Below are 20,344 nucleotides of genomic sequence, written 5' to 3' on the forward strand. Positions count from 1 at the left end.
TGGTAGGAACTGACCCAGAATTGCAGGAAAGTGATTCACCCTTCTCACCAGCCCACGCCCCACACTCATTACTTTAAAGATGACGAGACCATCCCTGAGAGCTGGTGCTGGATCCATGCCCCTGTCAACATCTGGGTGTGTGGGCGAATCCTCAGGGGCTGCTTTGCCGACCCTGTGGGCAAGGACAGAGCCTCATCTGGCTGGGAACCCATGGCCTACTGAAGGCAGAGGTAGAGGCAGCAGGAAGGGCAAATGGACAAATGGGCTGCTTTTGGACTCTGGTCCTTTCCTGTCACCACTGAGCTGAGGCCACTTGTCAGTCAAGATTCTCTGCATGTGCTCTCTCCTCCCCACCAGGGTCCCCACCCCTTTGGGGCACTACCACCCTCACCCTGTGCCTCTCATTGCTCCCAAAGATGGATGTCAACACAACTCAAGACGATCAGCTGACAACTCAGATACTGGATGATATAAGTGACAGGCCCAGACTATGATAGTAGCAGCAGGACTCAGGCAATGTAATGTGACAAGATATCAACATACCCAAGTGCAACAATTCCATCAGTGGTGGGAACGGTGCATGAACCACAATGCAACAATCCCATCAGCAGTGGAGTTGTGCACAGACCACAATGGTACCCTCCCTCTCATCCTTCTTTCCTCTCCCCATACCCATGTCTCCTACACAGCGACATGTGAAGCCAGAATAATGGCGATGTCACAACGTAAGATTATACAGCCGTCAAGGCTTTTCCAGGCTCCTGTGCAAGTGAACTACCAGCAAAGCTAACTACCAGGCAATGTGACATGTCTCAGTTGGGGAGGCCCAGAATGGCAGACACACTCAGCCCCTGAGCTCCATCCATCCATTCATTCGTTTGCCATTCATTCATCACACAAAGGGAAAAAAAAGCCTTCACCTGTCAGCTCCTGTTGTAAGCCCCATAGCTCTGTAGATAAAACATGACTTTACTCTCTTCTCACTCCAGGAAGAGGAGGGCATGGACACACAAGACATCCCACTACACAACACACAACTTGTGTGATCCGTAATAGCAGAGATGCTTGGAGAACCCACAGGGATGGAGGTATTTCAGTAACCTTTCCCACACAGGCTGTGAACAAATTTCCTCACACCAGTTGTGAATAAAGAAAATATACAAGATGGTCAGAATTTTATGAATTTGCTCCAGACCAGGCCTTCCCCAGTTTGGGGCACAGGTGGGCCCCAGCACGATCTGTCAGGCCTGGACTTATGAAGAGAAAGAAAGACAAGGCTCCCAGAAGGAGCCATCCGCTCAGCTCCCTAGCCAGCTTTACACAAGGACTGCCTGGACCTGGCACTCAGGCAGGCCACGGCCCAGCATGCCACCACCTAATCCTCACTTGGCTAAATCCTCAGATCTGCAGGGCCTCAGAGATATAACCAAGCCTGTTCTGCTGAAAGCAGTCCTGAAGCTGGCCCAGCTGATCAGATCAAGTGTCTGGCTGAATTCCTGCCATTCTAGCTTTCTCAGATCCCTATCATCTTCCACTCTGGTAACCGTATCAAATACACTCTTCCTGGCAGCACAATCAACGGATAAAGAAAAGATTGTTCAATGAAATTGTGCTTAGATAACAGATTAGTAAACTGAAGGGACAATGAGGTTAGAGTCTCTCCTTGCACCATGAACCAAAAGAAATTCCAGACAGGCCAAAGAGCTTAAAAATCAACCTACAGACCACCAGCAGACTAGCAACGTAAGCTCATAAAGGAGAACAAGACACAGCTGATGAGCAGATTTGGTTGCATAAAGTATTTCATGTATGTTACCAAAAACATGAGGGAAAATGGGAAGAGAAGTATACAAATATGCTAGAAAAAAATATGAAAAACTCATTCATAAGCACTTTCATGAAGTGACAATTCCAAAAAGAAACAAAAATAACCAGCAAGTAACACACAGGCATAGTTTCCAATCCCATCAGTAATCAAGAAATACAAATTATAAGCTATGAATTTTTACCTAAAATGATTTTTTAATATTTAAAAATATTCAGCACTAGTGAAAATAGCAGTGTTATAAATGTTTAGTGATAGTATTAACTTGACTAAGTATGGAGGCCATACAAAGAATTTTTAAAAATCCATATATGTTCACCCATTAGTTTCATTTCCAGGAATCTTTTCTATGCAAATTAGCTAAAATTGAGAACAGAATTAGGTGAAACATAATAAACTTTAACAACAACATTTCTATAACAAAAATTACCAAATTAGCATCTTTGCTATAGTAAAAATAGGAAAATATTAGATTATGGCTTTTACTACTAAAATTAGTAAAAAAAAAAAAGTATAGTAAAAATTTAATAGTAATTTTAATAGTGTAATTTAGGAAGCCATCTGATGACCTTGTATAGCAATTAAATGGTGATCTTGAAAACTGAGGAAATAACTTAAAAATGCTAATGTGCAAAGTAATGTCAGCATTATATAAAAATACACAGTAATAATAGTAGAAAATTATTCCACAAAATTCTTACCATGGCTGTCTTAGATGATAGAGCTATGATTGTTTTCTTTCTGACTCTCCAGGCATAAATGAATATAGTTACTTTGTTATCTTCTGGAGTAGAAGCATGGGTCCATCTGAAAGGAACAAACTCCCTCTGGCTCTCACTAGTTCCTCATACTGATTTTCTTCCGGCAACCAAGGACGGAGGCTGGCTCAACACAGCACTCAATTGGCCTCATACTTCTGTGGAATGAATGAGCAAAGGGGCGTTTTCTTTGTCCAGAGTGGCCTACCACGCTGGAGACTGTGTGGCACTGTGTGCTGGTTAGTGAAGGGTATGTTCTACCACAGGAATTAAAACTTCCTAACTGCATAGTTCCTGTCTGCTGATGGCTACCTCAATGTGCCAGGCCATCTGATCTCTTTTCTTTCAGAGTACTGTCTTTGAGCCACAGGTCCAGTAAGTTTAAATAAGACGGATAAGAACCTTGTAAGACAAAGTGGATTCAAATAGGATAAATTTCTCCAAGAATTAAGGAGCCCTCCCACTCTTCTGCTCCGGCTGCCTCTTCTGTAGACATAAAGTAGATTATTATTTGCTCACATCGCCACATCTCCACCCACTATTCCCCACCTCAGGATCACAATGAAGGAGCATTAATTGTGGACTTTGTTCTCTGCATGTTTGGTGCAGGATGGTTGACAGGTGCTTGCTGAATAGTAGTAGCTCATGGTTTGATTGATCTTCCTGACAGGGACTCAGAGCTTTCAAACTGCTCTAGCTTTTTTTTTTTTTTTTTGTAAACCAGCCAGGCTGATGAATGCATGGGTGGCTTATCGCGTAAGTGGGACACAGAGCACCCATCATCGGCTCATCTATTTCCTGGCAGTCTCCTTTTAAGCACATCTTGGGTTTCAAGTTCTCAGACAGAGCTCTCTAGGATGAAAAATGGACCCACCGAGGATGTACATTAGTGACCTTGAATCTCACCACAGCCCTCTCCTCTTACAAAGCTCTCTGTAGCTCCAGTGAGATCCACAAAAGCGTTAGCCCAAATCTGTGTCTTAAATCTTTGCTAAGTTCTATATAAATGTTGCTTTAAAAGTTTGGGGTGAGAGGAAAAAAGGGACTTCCTTAAGGAAGATATTTTCTGGTACAAACTATGTGTCATGAAGATAATAAACTGCAAAACAATCAGCTGTAATGTTCTACCTTATCCTCAGCAATAACTAAAAAGTCCATAATATGACAAGGTTACTGATTTTCTTAACCAGTGGTGCTGCTTGCCAGCTCTCCAAGCGTTTATAATGCCCCAGCCTCCTCCAGTCTTCCTAATGCCACCCAGGTGCTCAGCTCCCAAGCCCGAGTTCCTCAGGAAGTCTCCTCCACTGGGCTCCGCACCCACTCAGTGTGTCCCCTTCAACACCATCAGCATCATCCACATTGCTCCATGCCCTAGCCCCGCACCAGCCTCCTCTACGTCCTGCCGATGGCGCCTCTGCTTGTCAGTACACCACACGGCACCCGCCTCCATCTCCTGAGAGTGGCAGAGGAAGCTGCGCACCTGTACTTCCTCCTTTGTAAGTGGGAGATGGGAGAGAAGTGGTACTCATCACACAGGACTGGAGTGAGGCCCGGCGGATGAGTGCACAAAAAGCAGTGTCAACAGCAAATCTCAGGCCCTGTTGGCAAGAGGCTCTTCTCTCAGGAGAGCCTTCCCCAAGCCACACACACAATGTGGGAGGTGGCCCTGCACAAGGGGACCTCTTCCCGTTAGAGAACGGACCAAGGGACCAAGGCCTCCTAGACTGGGGCTTGAAAGAGGCTGCATGAGCTTCCTTCACACAGCTGGGCCTGCTGCTCACCTCACCAGCCACATCCTAGCCAACCTGGCCTCTTGGCACGTTGTCTCAGGGCCAAGAGTGTCCCCTCCAGGGCACTCTTGCCTTGACTTTTGGTCCTTGTGGCTCTAAGTGCTGCTTTCTCAGAGAGTTTTTCCCTTGGCATGTCAGCAGGTCTCTGAACATAGGCTGAGAGAGAGGATGGGTCCTAGGCAACCCTTTGCTTTGGGATTGAGCACCTGCTGGGTGTTGGGAAGACTGAAGGGGAAATAGTTCAGTGTCCCTTCTACCTCCATTGCCCCTGTGTACAAACTCTGGCTGTCTCCTTCCTGGTACTTTGCTTCTCAGCACTGACTGCACTTGGAATCTTTTCCTTTGTTGTGTGGTTCGGGGAATCAAAGAGAGGGCCTTGCCCATGCTAAGCACTTTAGACCCTGGCCCGTGCTTTGAATCACTGCCCACATGTCTCTGCTTCTTCCTATCCTTCCCTCCCTCTGGATCCAACCCTGCCTCATTAACCATCTGTGGCTACTAAGCACAGAAACATAGCCAATCCAAACTGAGTTGTGCTCTAAGTAGAAAATATATACTGACTTTGAAGTCCTATTAGGACAGTGGAAACGGACTTGATACTTTTTATACGGATTACCTGTTCAAGTGGCAGTGTTTTAAATGTACTAAGTTAAAATGATGCATTTTATTAATTTCACTTGGTTCTTTTTCTTTTCTCTTTGGTCCTAAGGCTTGAACTCAGGGTCTGGCTGCTGTCCCTGAGCTTTTTCACTCAAGGTTAGCACTCAACCACTTTGAGCCATGGTGCCACTTCTGGATTTCTGGTGGTTAATTGAAGATAAGAGTCTCATGGGCTTTCCTGCCTGGACTTGGCCTTGATCCTCAGATCTCAGCCTCCTGAGTAGTTAGGATTACAGGCATAAGCCACCAGCGCCCTGATACTAAGTTCTTTTTATTTTGTTTCCTGAGGGTTCTAGAACCCAGAATGCCATATGAGGCCCCTACTGTGTTTCTTTTGGATACAGCATTGCTATACTGTCATAGCCACAAAGGCTGCATTCAGCTCTCTTTTTCCACTGCTGCATCTCCCAGCTTAGCAGCCTCTAGAATATTCTGGCTTTATTATTATACTGCTGAACAAGAGAAGAATGGAGGAAGGAAGAGAGGAAGGAAGGAAGGAAGGAAGGAAGGAAGGAAGGAAGGAAGGAAGGAAGGAAGGAAGGAAGGGAGTTAGGCAGGCAAAGGGAAAACTTCCAATTGGAAAGAGTCATATGGATGTGTCTATAAGCAAAATGTCCCTTATATGAAATGACTGAGGCCTGTCAAAGTTTGGAGTTCTCCAGATTTTGGAATATTTGCATAGACTCTGCTTGAACATCTCTAATCGGAAAGCCCCAAATCTGTAATGTTCTATAATCTAAAACTTTTTTTTTTTTTTTTTTTGGCCAGTCCTGGGCCTTGGACTCAGGGCCTGAGCACTGTCCCTGGCTTCTTCCCGCTCAAGGCTAGCACTCTGCCACTTGAGCCACAGCGCCACTTCTGGCCATTTTCTGTATATGTGGTGCTGGGGAATCGAACCTAGGGCCTCGTGTATCCGAGGCAGGCACTCTTGCCACTAGGCCATATCCCCAGCCCCTAATCTAAAACTTTTTGAGTATCTTGTGAATTCCTATAATATTTTAGAATCTTGAACTAATTCAGTCTTCGGGTTTTTGGTTTAAGGATGATCAACCTGTACAAGTTTGTAGAGTCAACTCTATTTTCTATCAAATATTAAGAGGAGAAACCTCTGATTAGGGGATGTTGGGAGCAGTTTTCATTTTTCAGGCAACAAAACTAAGGACTCCTCCTTGGAAAACTCTAGGAAACATTTCTTCCTATTATCTGCTTCCCTTGCTGAGAGCATCTTAAAGACACTGGCAATCTGAACTTAACATGTTTCTGCTGAATGGCAGACCTAGACCTTGGAGAATTCTGTCTTTTGGCCACTTAATTTGCTTTAAGATCAAGTACAATCCTAGGTACAGGGATTTAGCTTACTGAAATTTCCTGAATGTCTTATTTGAGCTGTAGTGCAGAGAAGAGATGGAGCTTGGATAATCACCTGCAGACCTGACTATATTCCAAAATTTATCTCATCCAAAACTTGGGGACCAGCATCTTTTGCAGGAACAATTCCCTCCTTTCCGAACATGGATCTCACTTGCAAATTCTATCCCTTTATTCTACTTTCCCACCTCTGTCTCTGCTGTAGGCTGAGCAAGGCAGTTAGTTATAAGTCTACGTGAGAATTTATGAAGAATTATGAAAAATAGGAAAAAAAAAAAAAACCTTAACAGAGGCCACAAGACCCTCATCCTGAGGCTGGACATCGGGAACAGGATATTGGGATACTGAGGCTTGGGGTGATGGGCCTAGAAAGTTTTCACAGTGGCCTAGAGCTCTACCTGCAGAGGGAACAGAACCATGCGCGCAGAGTCATGAGGTTCCCAAGATGTTTCCTGTTAAAAATCTCCCCTATGGAGGGGATGAGGCCAAAAGGGAACCCTACTTCATTGTTGGTGGGAACGTAAACTGGCTCAGCCATTCTGGCAAGTGGTATGGAGATTCCTCAGAAGGCTAAACATAGAGCTCCCCTATGACCCAGCAGCCCCACTTTTGGGCATCTACCCAAAAGATCACAAGCAAGAACACACTAAAGCCACCAGCACAACAATGTTCATCTCAGCACAATTTGTCATAGCTAAAATATGAAAACAACCCAGCTGCCCCTCAGTAGACGAATGGATCAGGAAATGTGGTACATATACACAATGGAATTTTATGCCTCTATCAGAAAGAATGACATTGCCCCATTCGTAAGGAAATGGAAGGACTTGGAAAAAATTATACTAAGTGAAATTAAGCCAGACCCAAAGAAACATGGACTCTATGGTCTCCCTCATAGGGAATAATTAGCACAAGTTTAGGCTACTCACAGCAGAGGATCACAAGAGCCTAATAGCTATACCCCTATGAATGCATAAGATAATGCTAAGTGAAACGAATTCCATGTTATAGAAACGAGTGATATATCACTGTTGTAATTACTTTCAACATACCATGTGAAATCTTAGCTTCTATTGTTGATGATCCTCTTGTGTCCCCTTCCTGTGGTTGTACCTGCACTATCACTGTATCTTATCTGAGTACATTGGAAACTGTATATACTAGTATTAGAACTAGGAAAGTGAAAGGGAATACCAAAATTGAGAGACACAGGATAAAAAGACAAACGACTACAAAAGCAATACTTGCAAAACTATTTGGTGTAAACCAACTGAACAACACATGGGGGAGATGGAAAGGGGGAGGGGGAGGGGAGAATGAGGGAAGAACTAACAAACAGTACAAGAAATGTATCCAATGCATAACATATGAAACTGTAACCTCTCTGTACATCACTTTGACAATAAATAAGAAAAAAATGAATTTGCAAGCAAAATGTATATGTCTACATACAGTATGTAATCAAAATAAATACCCAGGGGCTGGGGATATGGCCTAGTGGCAAGAGTGCCTGCCTCGGATACACGAGGCCCTAGGTTCGATTCCCCAGCACCACATATACGGAAAACGGCCAGAAGCGGCGCTGTGGCTCAAGTGGCAGAGTGCTAGCCTTGAGCAAAAGGAAGCCAGGGACAGTGCTCAGGCCCTGAGTCCAAGGCCCAGGACTGGCGCAAAAACAAAAAAAAATAAAATAAAATAAATAAATAAATACCCAGGGGCTGGGGATATGGCCTAGTGGCAAGAGAGCTTGCCTCATATACATGAGGCCCTGGGTTTGATTCCCCAGCACCACATATACAGAAAACGGCCAGAAGTGGCGCTGTGGCTCAAGTGGCAGAGTGCTAGCCTTGAGCAAAAGGAAGCCAGGGACAGTGCTCAGGCCCTGAGTCCAAGGCCCAGGACTGGCCAAAAATAAATAAATAAATAAATAAATACCCATTTAAAAAAAATCTCCCCTATGGCTTTCTGTGCCCTATGGTCCTGGTGCCCGTGATCCACAAGGTAATGCATTTTTCCTTGATGTCCCTGGGTCCCAGCTGAGCTCGTGCAGCCACAGGTGAGAGCTAGGATCCTAGAACTCACCTCCTGCAAAGAACACTGCCCTGGTGAGGGAGGACAAAAGCCTTACCCAAGCCACCTGTCACCCAGAACTGCCTCCTAAACAACCACTCCCCCCATCAAGTTAAAGGTGTGTACACCTTAACGATAGCCTTCAAGGACCATCTGCACCTGTCCATAAGGAGTTCAAGATCCCATTTGCAAACCACAAGAAATGTCTAGATCTTCTCCAAATACCTGTGGACCAGAAGCACCCATGGTCCAGGTTTTCTGTGTTTTAGTTCATGTTGCCACGTCTTCCTAACCATCTCTTCTGTGCCCTGCCAATTATGCTCTCCTTTATGACCTAATCAAACCCTGCTTCTTTCAGGACGCCTTGCTGCCTTTCCCAGCAGAGCTGTTTATCCTCTCTCTTCAGTGTTCCATATTGCTTTGTTCACAGCACAGATTGCAGGAGTCTGTCTGTCGACCTCCCCAACTAAGCTGTAAGCTTTTCCACTGTACAGAGATGCACTGGAGACATCTTTAATATCATGTCCAGGAAGAATCAACGAATCTAACTAGGAGTGCATTGGGGTTGCAGTTGCTCTCAGCTTGCTTTACTACAAAGTATAACATTCCTCTGAATGCACTTTTTCTAACTCAAGGAAGTAATTAATAATAAGCATGGAATTTTGGATTTATGGAGACCTGGGTCCTAGTTCCAACTCTACCATCTCAACGCAGGTGACCTCAGGCAAGCAATATAACCTCATTGGATCTTCTCTACTGCAAAATGGGATGCTGGCTTGCTCCAATTTGTCAGGGGCAGTAAGGAAGGTGACACATACAGTGTTCTCTGCATGGATATGAACTTCGTAAGTGTTCAGTAAACACTGGGTATTAATGATGATGGGAATAGTCACAGGAGCACCGAGGTTCAGACTTCTCAGAAGGCGACTCTGGCTTTAGTTTCTTCCCAGAACAGAATGCACAAGAGTTGGTATCATTTTATTTTCCCTCCTGATCAAGTATGCATACTTAGGGCTTGGGGACTCCGATTCAGGATTTATTCATCTATACATTTGCACATTTGAGTACCTGCACATGCTAGTTCTTGGGGAAAACAGAACATGGAGGAGTATCTGCTGTGAGCCATGTGGGGGTCCTGTCCATGGATGAAGACAGGGCATCTGGTTGAACTGGGACATGGCTATGAGCTTGGGATACAGAAGCCACCTCCAGCTGAGGGAAACCACATCCTCCTGCACCTCATTTCCTAGACTGGCTGCTAAAGACTATCGAACAAAGTGGACACACGATTCAAAATCTGATTCCCCTTGATCTGATTTCCTTGATCTCAGGGAGGTGTCATCCTCAAGCAACCTCAGAAGAGCAGAAGCTCAGTTCAGGCTTATGAAGCAAGAGTCAATAGAAGGGCTGGGGATATGGCCTAGTGGCAAGAGTGCCTGCCTCATATACATGAGGCCCTGGGTTCGATTCCCCAGCACCACATATACAGAAAATGGCCAGAAGTGGCGCTGTGGCTCAAGTGGCAGAGTGCTAGCCTTGAGCAAAAGGAAGCCAGGGACAGTGCTCAGGCCCTGAGTCCAAGCCTCAGGACTGGCCAAAAAAAAAAAAGAGTCAATAGAAGCATCATCTTTTTTTTTTTAACATGTCAAAATAGCTTCTTGTTTTGTTTTGCCAGTCCTGGGGCTTGAACTCAGGGCCTGAGCACTGTCCCTGGCTTCTTTTTGCTCAAGGCTAGCACTCTACCACTCGAGCCACAGTGCCACTTCCAGCTTTTTCTATATATATGGTGCTGAGGAATCAAACCAAGGGTTTCATGTATATGAGGCGAGCACTTTTACCACTAGGCCATATTCCCAGCCCCAAATAGCTTCTTATTTAAAGTACTTGTATACAGGGTGTCTAAAGGAAAGATGCATTTCACTACATGGCAGTTCTCAGAAAATCCAAGACTATGTTGATCTGTTACCACTTGTAACAACTTTACCCAATGATTTTAAAATCTAAAACAGATTTAAGCTCTTTCTCAATCACCTGGAAAGCTCCATCCAACACATACACAACCCATAATTATGTGGTCAGAGGAATCTTCAGGCCTTTTGGAAGTTGTGAACCTAACCCACCACCAAGGCTACCAGTCCTGTGTGTTTTTGCAAAGTCATTTAAGCAAGAAGAGAGCCTTGCCTGTGGTAGTCCTTAAATCCAATAACTGCTTTCCCTTTCACTACCAGGAATTAAACTGAGAAATCTGATAGACTCGGCAGCTTCCTAAGAAGTTGCAGGCACAGCCATACCTTAGCCCAAGAAGAATCTTCCAGATATCCTTCCATGGAGCATACAATCATTCCTGCCTTGGGAAGGCAGGTAGGTAAGCAAGGAGCAAGGAGGAAGGCCGTTTCAGATCCTTAGTGAAGGTACCACACATTCCTATCTTCCCCAGCCCCTAGGCCCAAGATTCCTACAACCCAAACCCCAACCACTAGAGCAGGGATGCCTTTAGCACCACCCAGTGCTAGCTTGGCTTGTCTCCAGTGCTGATCTCTGCATAGGAGATGGTAGCAGAGCCAGCGCCCATGTGAAGGAATTGGACATTCTATCCCAAATAAGCCCAGTACAGTAGCATTTACCCACATCAGGAAAAAGGGAGAGGCATGTGGGGCACTTACTTTAGGCACAAAATGAAAAAGGTACCAGAAAACCTCAACCATCAATATAAATAACATTATAGTGAAACATCCCAAAAATCATGCAATACTTATGCAAAACAATTTACAGTGAGCCAAAGAACAAATTTCTAAATGAAATGGGAATCATTTATTGTGATTTATCATTAATTTATTCTAAATAAATATGGTTTTTTCCTTTTGCCTCTCGGACATACATCTCCTATGCCTAATAAAAGACCATAGAGTTGCTGAGTTGTGAGCCTGGGCTTGGCTGTACACAGGTGGGAGGGAAGAGAAAGGAGTGAACTCACTTATGGCTTAGCAATGCTGGTGAAAACTAACATTTCTGCTGAGTAATGTGGAAATGGATCTGAAGCATATGGATTAAATTCCTCTGAAAATAAACACGATTTGAAAGGAAAGGAAAGGAAAAGTACTTAGCCACTATGTTTGAGGTTTTCATCCCAAACCTTTGGAAAATGTGCATGGGGTGAATCACTCAATGCCTGTGGCCCTGCTTTGGATCACAACTATCAGTTTGTTTTTTAAAAGACAGCCTTAATGGTTCATCTAAACACATTTCCTGTGTGCTCCTCCTGAGTGGCTCATTTCTCCTGCCCTTCACAGAAAGGAGAACAATGTCACACAACCACAGGGGTGGGGACTTCAGGGGACTCAAAGAGACCAAGCTGAGTGAAGGGATTCCCACCAGGCAGCTCAAGCAAGCATCCTATGCAGAAGGCCTGCCTATACTCCTTACACTCCCAGCCAGACAAAGCCCCAGCTTCACTTAGAACCAGCTCTGTAACCTCAGGTGTCCTCCCACCTGCAAACACCATAGCCCTTAGAAAGGGCTAATGTCATTCCCCTTCTCACACACACAAATGGTTCTATGGGGCCTAGGAAATCCATGTCTGTGGCCACCTGTGTCAAGAGGTCAGGGCAACACAGCAGCCAACCTAAGTCCTGCTCCACAGAAAACAGGGAGAGGTGGAATCCTGAGGCCTGGGAGGAATACTTGTGCAGGTATGCCAGTTACTCTGGTGATACTGGCCAACGTAGAGGCCTCTAGGTAGGAGACAGATGTCCCCCATGGAGCTGCCAATCACCCTCCAATACCCAGCCTTTCCTGATGCTGGGTATTACACTGAAATTTGGCTACTTTATATCAATGAAAGGGATCCAAGATTCTGGATAGATTGTGTCAGCATTTATATCCTGGAAATAAACTATTTTCCCTTACCAGCTGTTATAGAATCTGAAAGGCCTTAATAATTTAAGATGGATTGACAAGGTTGAAAATAAAAGGCCTATTTTTATAAGAGGCTCACAGCTCTGGGTGCCTCCTCCCAGGATGATCTAGAACTTGAATTTTCTGGATGCATATTGGTCAGCTATCTTTTCCCACTGGTGGTCCTTGTGCCATGTATTTGTTACATTATCACACACAAGATGATCTTATTTGCTAGATCATCATTTAAATGGCAACCTGGCTTCATTTGAAAATTGCTGACACAAAGGAATACCAAGGCATCAAAATGCTAAAAAAGACAGACTATAACAGAACTAAGATATTACTTAGAATATGACCATCTATGCAAAGTAAAATGACGTAGGACAAAGGTTTTCTAGCACTCCCTCCCCCAGAGGTCTTTGGAATCCCATGGGGGCTCAAGACTAATATTGAGCCCTCGACCCCCAGGCAGAGCCACTTTCTAAACCTAGCTTGTGATTCACATTTGGATAGATCTGTTGGAATACATATTTCATGATTACAAACCGCGGATCCAGGAGACTAAAGGTCCCAAAGTCTTACAGCTATTTCACACTGTACAACCCCAGGTCTGGACAAGTAAGGAAGCTAAGGTGAGTAAGGAGCTTCACACAGCTGAGATGTTTCAGGAAGTGAGCACTTTGGGTCTATCTATGCCTCTGAGTCTTTCCCTGTGTCCTCCGTCTTCAACTTCACTCTCCCATCCCATCATTGACTGAAATACAAATCCATGCAAACTTCTGCTAATCCTTCCAGGCTCACTTCATCCCTTTCTCTAGGAAGCTTCCTGGGATCTCCTCTAGCTGAGTCAATGGCCTCCTTTGTTTCCTCAGTAGGTCACCTCACCTCTTACCTCCCCGTGACCCATCTGTCTGGGTACCCATCACACTGCAAGGCAACTTCTGACTTCAATGTCTGTTCCCACTAGTCTTTTGATTCCTTGAGATTAAAAAACCATGTGCTCAGTTCTGCATCCTCAGGAACAAGCTCAGGGCCCACCACACAGATGGTCAAAAACATACTTTGTTTTCAGCTCCCTAATGCAGTAGCAAGTGACCAAACACAACTGGATACCTGCACCTTGGGTTCCCAGAATGCATTTGTGATAGCTGGCTTATCCTCCCAGAAACACCACCAGGATGGGGCTGAGGAAGACCATGGGCCTTAAATTTCATTTTCTGGTTTAAAAGGAAATAGTTGTGGTCTTTCTTAGTCAAGAAAAGTTGTTTAACTATAAACATGCTTTCTCAATGTCTGGGACCAGAGTTAGATGAAATTTCCCAAGTGATCTCTTAATACTACCAAAATTGCATCCAAATGCCTCTGCCGGGCAGAGATAAATTGCCATTTGCATAATGGGTCTTGCACTTAAAAGTAAGTCTAGAGGACTTTGGAAAATTTATCATGGCCAGGAAAAAGGCAAAATTAAAGAGGTTCAAGATATTTAGTCTGCTGATAAGATGGCTTAGTTAGGAGCAACAATAATTGTCTCCAAGAATGTGAAGAGTCCCTACAAGGTTACTAGAAGGGCACAGGCTAGCTGATGTCCACCTACTTGGACATCATAAACTGACCTACGTGACAAGACAAATGAGTGAGAGCTGGATTTGTAGCAGATCTACAGGATACAGGTCCTCACCATCCGACAGGAGTTGTGGACCTGGAAGCCCCATCCCAGAGCTGGTTGGAAATGCAGACCCTCAGGCCTTCCCCCACATCTGCCAAATAACAAGCACCTCTGTGGTTTGCTTGCAAATCCAAGCCTAAGAAATGTGGCCTAACCAAATTTTGGGGAGAGAAGTGGAAACCTAGAATAGCCAGGCAAGCCTGCCCAAGCTCTCCTGGCTAGTCCAGGCAAGAGGCAGAGTTGCAATAACTGTCACTGTCAATGTAGCTGCTAAGGGACATTTTAAGGGCTACCATCTTTCCTGACCAGCAAAGCCAAAGAAAGGAAGCCCGGGTCCTATCCTCAGGGCCACTCCATTGCCTTCAGTCTCATGGACTGAGACTATACCCTGCAGCTATGGAAACTCAGACCAACATCATGAAATCAGCCCAGAGAGGGCCACAGTGAGGCATGCTGCTAAGGCAGCCAAGAGCTCTTCTGTCCCCATGGGCTGTCTAAAAAACAGAAGAGACAGCAGTCCCATATGAATATTCTCTGTGGCAGAACTACCAGCCTGTGGGCACCGTGACAGAAAATGCCTAATGGCTCCACTCTGTCAATGGCTGTAGGAAAGAATGCATAGGGTTTTCAAAAGTAACAGACTCATGCAAGTATTTCAAACTCAAGTTGAATGTACACATAAAATATGGCTTTCCTTGCATGAGAGTCAAAGATTTCTCAAGGCAAGAAGAAACAAGGTCACCAAGGGATGGAGAGAAAGGACCTGGCTCAGAGTGGGTGCCTGTGCAGGAAAGGCCTGCCTGGGCTTCCCAGCCTACAGAGGAGGCTGAGAAGGGAAGAATGCTCTGAGATTTCTGGAGCTAGGCAGAACCCAGGGGAGTGAAGCTAAGCCTCTGGACATAATGGAGGCAGGAAGAATCAGCAGCTCCTGTCCCTCTGGGTGGGCACCTGTGCTTCCTGGCACCAGGAGAATTGGCAGAAAATGTATATGTGGTGACATTTCTCTACAAGCAATCTCTTTTCCAAAGACCCAAGCTGAAACACAGCCTGGCACCAGGGCAGGCAGGAAAAGGAAAGGACAGGAGGCTATTTCAGTGAGGGACAAGAGAGGGCCACCAATGAGGATGGCCCCAGGGGAGATGCCGAACAGAGGTGCAGAGATGGATGAAGTCACCATAACAGCCCCCATCCTACTCAAATTTGCAATGTTTCCACATGCTAGGCTTTGGGGAAGCACAATTCTGTGCTCAGCTAAGCAGTGAGAAGTATCCCTAGTATTACAGCCACTTCCAGCCTCCTAACAACCCAGCCAGAGTCAGGAGAAAACAACTGATATACAGCTAGATCTGATCAAATATCTGAGTGCTTGCTGCCCCCATGACAAAGATACAATGCTCAGACTGGTGCAGAGATAGGGGGTCTTATGGATTCTGCTCACAAACGTAACTTCGTTCCCTTTCAGAAAGTCAACCTGGATGCTTGCATTTCTCTTAGGAGTTACAGCTACAAATGCAAAATGCACTTAATCTATCAAATGATCCTGCTCTTCCAATACCGCAGAAAGTACAAAATGGGGTCACATAAGCGGCAATCGTCAAAGGAACCTGTTGAGAGTAGCCAAGGTCCCCTCTCCCATCCCCTGGTCTTTGTCCCTGAATGTCACTCTTGCCATTTGATACTACAGGACTCAGACACTGCTGTACCAGACAAAACAGGATATCACAGGGCCGATGAAGAGCTCTTTTCTTCCACTCAAGCCACTTTCTCCCCTTGCTGGTCCTATTCTCCAAGAGTGTTCCCTAATTCAATAATTTCTTACCAGGAAATACCAAGTATGCTGGAAACTGGAGTTTGTATAGGTGTCCACAGAGGAGAGCTTAACTTCATCGTCAGCCAGGGCCCAGGACCTGCTGCTCTAAACTCCAGTGACTGAGAGACACAGAGACTTCCAGGATCTGCAGGCTATTCCTTAGCTCCACACCTTGCGGATTGAGGAAGCTACTGTTCCTTTTGATCTAATAATGGGAAAAGTAAGGAAATTTTAAGGGTGCCAGAATGCAAAACTCTAGAAATACAGTTAGGCATGTGTGCATAAGCATACATTCTCCTCTCTCTGTCTCTCTCTCTCACACACACACACACATACATACACACTCTTTCTCTCATACACATACTTTCTCACACACACTCAGACACACACATTGGGGGAAGTGATCTCACTGGAGGATTGGGTACTTTATAACTTCATTATCTAAATGTCTGATGTGACATATACTAGTAATTTCTACTAGGCAGAACCTTGAAATGCTGAGCTTGAGGGGGGTTTATCATGAATGTTGTGGGCAAGTGTAAGGCTCCTGCACCTGAGCAAGCTCACTTCTGCATGGGAATGAGTGTTTGGCAGGCTGTAAGACCACAGTCTGCTCCAATACAGTCAACCTAAACTACATCCTGGGAACACTGAAGAAACCAGGCCCTGCACCAATACCCAAGAACACATCACCCCCAGAAAGACAACGATGCCCCTGAGAAAGATCAGGAAGAATTGATCATCTGAAGCAGAGAGTGTGATAATATTATGAAAACCACTTACTTTTATCTTTCCTCCCAGTGGTATTGGTGGGAAAAGACAGGGAGATGATTTCCTTCACATAAATGTTCTTCCATTTATCTTTAATGCTGTTAGCATTGTGATCAGCTTCAGCAGTTTCATCAGCCCCATCAACAATCCTCAAGTGTGAAAATAAAGTGGAGATGGAATCCCTATCATACAATTAGGAAAGAGGGTAGGGGGCTGGTAAACCATGCAAAAGAAATACACAACAGTGTTTAAAGTGTGCCTATTGTTAGTACCGTTTTAGAAGTGTTCCCTGGTCCACACTGGATTAAACATTTTATATGTGATCATTCATCCTCAGAGCAACCCTGAAGGTCAGATTATATTATCTGCAGCTTACAGATAAGGAAACCGGCAGAAAACCATTACTTGACTTTCCCAAAGCTACAGATACCATCTCAAAAGAAATAGGGAAAAGGAAAAGACACCCTTGGCTGCTTTTATCCTCTGTGGCCTCTCACTAGTCCCAGAGAGAACAGACCTTCTGAGTTCTTTGTAAATTTTAAATCAAGGAAGACATGTACTTCAGTGTAGGAGGTGGTGAAAGAAAGAGCCCCATCAGTGGCATTTCTTCTACAGGGGGGAGATGTTTACTTTGGTGCCCACATTAACCCTCACAGGTTTTTCTCTTCCATTTCCATTTAACCAACTTAAGCGATCATCTACCCTTCCCAACTGCTTTAAGAATGTTTTGCAGGGGCTGGGGATATAGCCTAGCGGCAAGAGTGCTTGCCTCGTATACATGAGGCCCTGGGTTCAATTCCCCAGCACCACATATACAGAAAAAAATGGCCAGAAGTGGCGCTGTGGCTCAAGTGGCAGAGTGCTAGCCTTGAGCAAGAAGAAGCCAGGGACAGTGCTCAGGCCCTGAGTCCAAGACCCAGGACTGGCCAAAAAAAAAAAAAAAAAAGAATGTTTTGCAGTTTGGAGAAAACTACTGTGATCAGAAAACAGCATAGCTACATTTGCAAAAGTATTCCAACAGGGTCTTGGTAAATTTTTTCTACTTGGCTTCTTCGCCATTCTGTCATTTATAAGAATAACATGTCTTCCTAACAACATATTTGTTAAAGTTTTGTGAAAGAAAACCTATGGCCCAGTGATCTACACAGGAGACAGTCAGAATTCATCCTCATTGCCTCAAGGCTGCGCACTGGTAGCACCTCTGTGGGGTCCCCGGTGGTGCGACAGAAAAGCCGAGGAAGCCCCCAGCGACTCCAACAGGTCCTGTACAGAATAAGCTGCAGGATCGGCTAATGAATCCTGGCCATGAATCTCAGTCTGGGGAAGGTGGTTGGGTCCCGCCGACTGTCCCCTTCCTCCCTCCCAGGTCTGGCTCTGCAATGAAGGCGCACACTTCCCGGAGACCCAGGGCCAAGGCTTGGAGTGAAGGAAGCGCCTGGGAGCTGTCCATGGTGGCGCCGCGCCTGGGCACCGGAGCCGCGGGTTCCGCCCGCGGGAGCGCCTAGGATGGCGCTCCAGACCGCGGAGGTGGAGATGGCTCTCCAGACCGCGCGTCCCCGGCTCACCGTCTCCGTCTGCCAGCCAGGCACTGGCGCACACATCAAAAGGTCCGTCTTAAAAGGGAATTCTCACCTGTGGGCAGCGTTGGCCGCTCAGAGCAGGACTCGTAGCCCCAACCTCGGCTGCTGGCGGGATACCGGACGGCTGTGGTGTTGGACTCCTGGGGAACGGTGTCGGTGGCTGGGAGTCGGCTAATGGCCCCGTGCGCCTCGCTTCTTTCCCCGGAGCATCCTGTGGCATCGTCGTCCTGCTTGTACCTGGCCCTCGTGCCCGGAGCCGCGAGCTGGACTCCATGCCGGGACTGTGCCTTGCGCCCTGTCAGAACCCTGCCGACCTTGCCACCAGCGCTTCCAGGTTGAGGATCGCAGTTTACGTGTCAGCAATGATCATCCAACATCCAACTGCCTCCTCCCGGCCCGGCGCCCGGGGAGGCCGAGAGAGAACATGTGGAAACACCGAGGGCGCGCACACGGAGACTGGCGCGGCGGGGCGCAGACCTGTTGCTAGGCGCACGCCCACTGGGGAGCTGTGCCGAACCAACCGGCTCTCCACGCTGTGGGCTCCGGCCGAGAGCTGGCCCCAGGGCTGTCCTTCTTCCGCCAGACACCGTCCCGAGAGCGAGCCTCCGTGCCATCCAGAAGCGGGGTGAAAGCTGCGGCGGAAAGCCAGACACGGCCTCCGCGGGATGAGCTCCGTGCCTCAGTGCCCCCCGGCACCTGACGCTTGCAAAACACCGCAGACCTCCACTCGCCCAGAGGCCAGTGACTGGGGTGTGTGTCCCTCCACAGACACGCGGACGGACGGACAGACAGACAGACAGACAGGGGTAGACAGCACAGCGCAGGGTGGACTAACCGAAGCTGATGGATCGGAATGTTTCCCTGAGCCGGGTGGAGGCGCAGGGCCGAGCTCTTCCCTCCCATCCCGGCTGGGTCGTTCGCGCCGCCCCGGCCCCTGGCTCTCCCCTCTTACCTCGGGGTCCTGGGTGGGTGGCCGGCACGGAGCCTCGCCTCGTGGGCTTCTGGTCACCGAGCAGGGCGTTTGGGAAGTCGGGGTTCCGCTCCTCGCGCCCGGCCTCGTTCGCGCCCCCTCCCCTCCCCCCGCGCCGCCGGAGCTCCGGGCTCTGCTCGGCTGACCCAGGCAGGTTCTGCTTGCGCGCTCGCTCGCTCCGGGCCGCCGGCCGCAGCGGCCGCTCTTTATAGCCGCTGGCTCCGCCCCCGCCAGGAGCCCCGCGCCGGCGCCGCGCCCCGGCTCGCGCCTGGCCCCGCGAGGAAGCGTCCTCCTCCTCCTCGCCAGCGCGGGGCGGGGGCCGTGCGCCCCGGACCCGGGCGGGCTCTGGCGGCCGCTCTCGGAGGCGCAGAGCTGGTGCGGCCGCCAGGCGAGGGCGCTGGAGCCCAGGACTCCACGGGTGGCCAAGCCGGCGGCAGGGGACTGGGCCTCGGGGTTGGGATCGCCTGCGCGGACATGAGATCCCACTCGCACCTTTCCTGAAGGAGGACAGGGAGTCGAGGAGACGGGCTTGTGTCTGCCACAAATCGCTTCGATTCGGGGTTCCAGGCGGCTGAATCTCCACATTTTTTTTTTTTTAACTTTTGGGGAAAATGGTTTAGAGAGACCTGGTGTCTTTGGTTTGGTGGCTTCTTCCAAACGCGTGGGCTTTCACTCAGAGACGTTGATTTGAAAGTGGATGCCGACATGCCATCCTGTGAGCGTGGACACGGGGCTTACTGTGAGCCTCAGTTTCTACAAACGAGAGCCTGAGATTAGGGAAAAACTGGACGCAACACAACACGTTCCTAGCAAGGAGGAACGCTGCGTGGGTGAGAGGGCTCTGTGCCCACAGGCCAGCCGGTGCCCAGGGGGCTAGTGGGGGTGGGATGCCTGGCTGCCTGGCAGGCAGAAACCGAGGAGACCCCCCCAAAAAAAAAACAGTACACCCCCAGCGCGCATCTTCCCTCAGCTCTGCCAGTATCTCTGCATCGCCCCAGCTTCTTCCCTTTTTTGGACCTCAGGGTGGTCTAGGGTTTTGTTTTGTTTTATGGTTTGATTTCAGTGAGATGAGAGCTTTGATGCCAGTTCTCTGTCTAGTCCCCCTTTTTCATTTCCTGTTCCATGGCCTCCGCTCAGCCAGCTCCGGGAGGCCTCCAGGCTGCACACATCGTCTTCATG

General features: G+C 47.4%; 1 protein-coding gene across 1 annotated transcript in view; it reads right to left on the reverse strand.

Annotated features, from left to right (window-relative positions):
* LOC125368046 (cell migration inducing hyaluronidase 1) overlaps positions 1-19,332 on the reverse strand; it is a 108,336-nt gene extending 89,004 nt beyond the window's left edge. Inside the window, exon 1 of the mRNA XM_048368885.1 lies at positions 19,148-19,332. The gene's annotated coding sequence lies outside the window, so the exon portion shown is untranslated. The remainder of the gene's footprint in view (positions 1-19,147) is intronic.
* Between the last annotated feature and the right edge of the window lie 1,012 nt (positions 19,333-20,344).

This window comes from Perognathus longimembris, chromosome 20, assembly GCF_023159225.1.
Source record: "Perognathus longimembris pacificus isolate PPM17 chromosome 20, ASM2315922v1, whole genome shotgun sequence".
Lineage (NCBI taxonomy): Eukaryota > Metazoa > Chordata > Mammalia > Rodentia > Heteromyidae > Perognathus > Perognathus longimembris.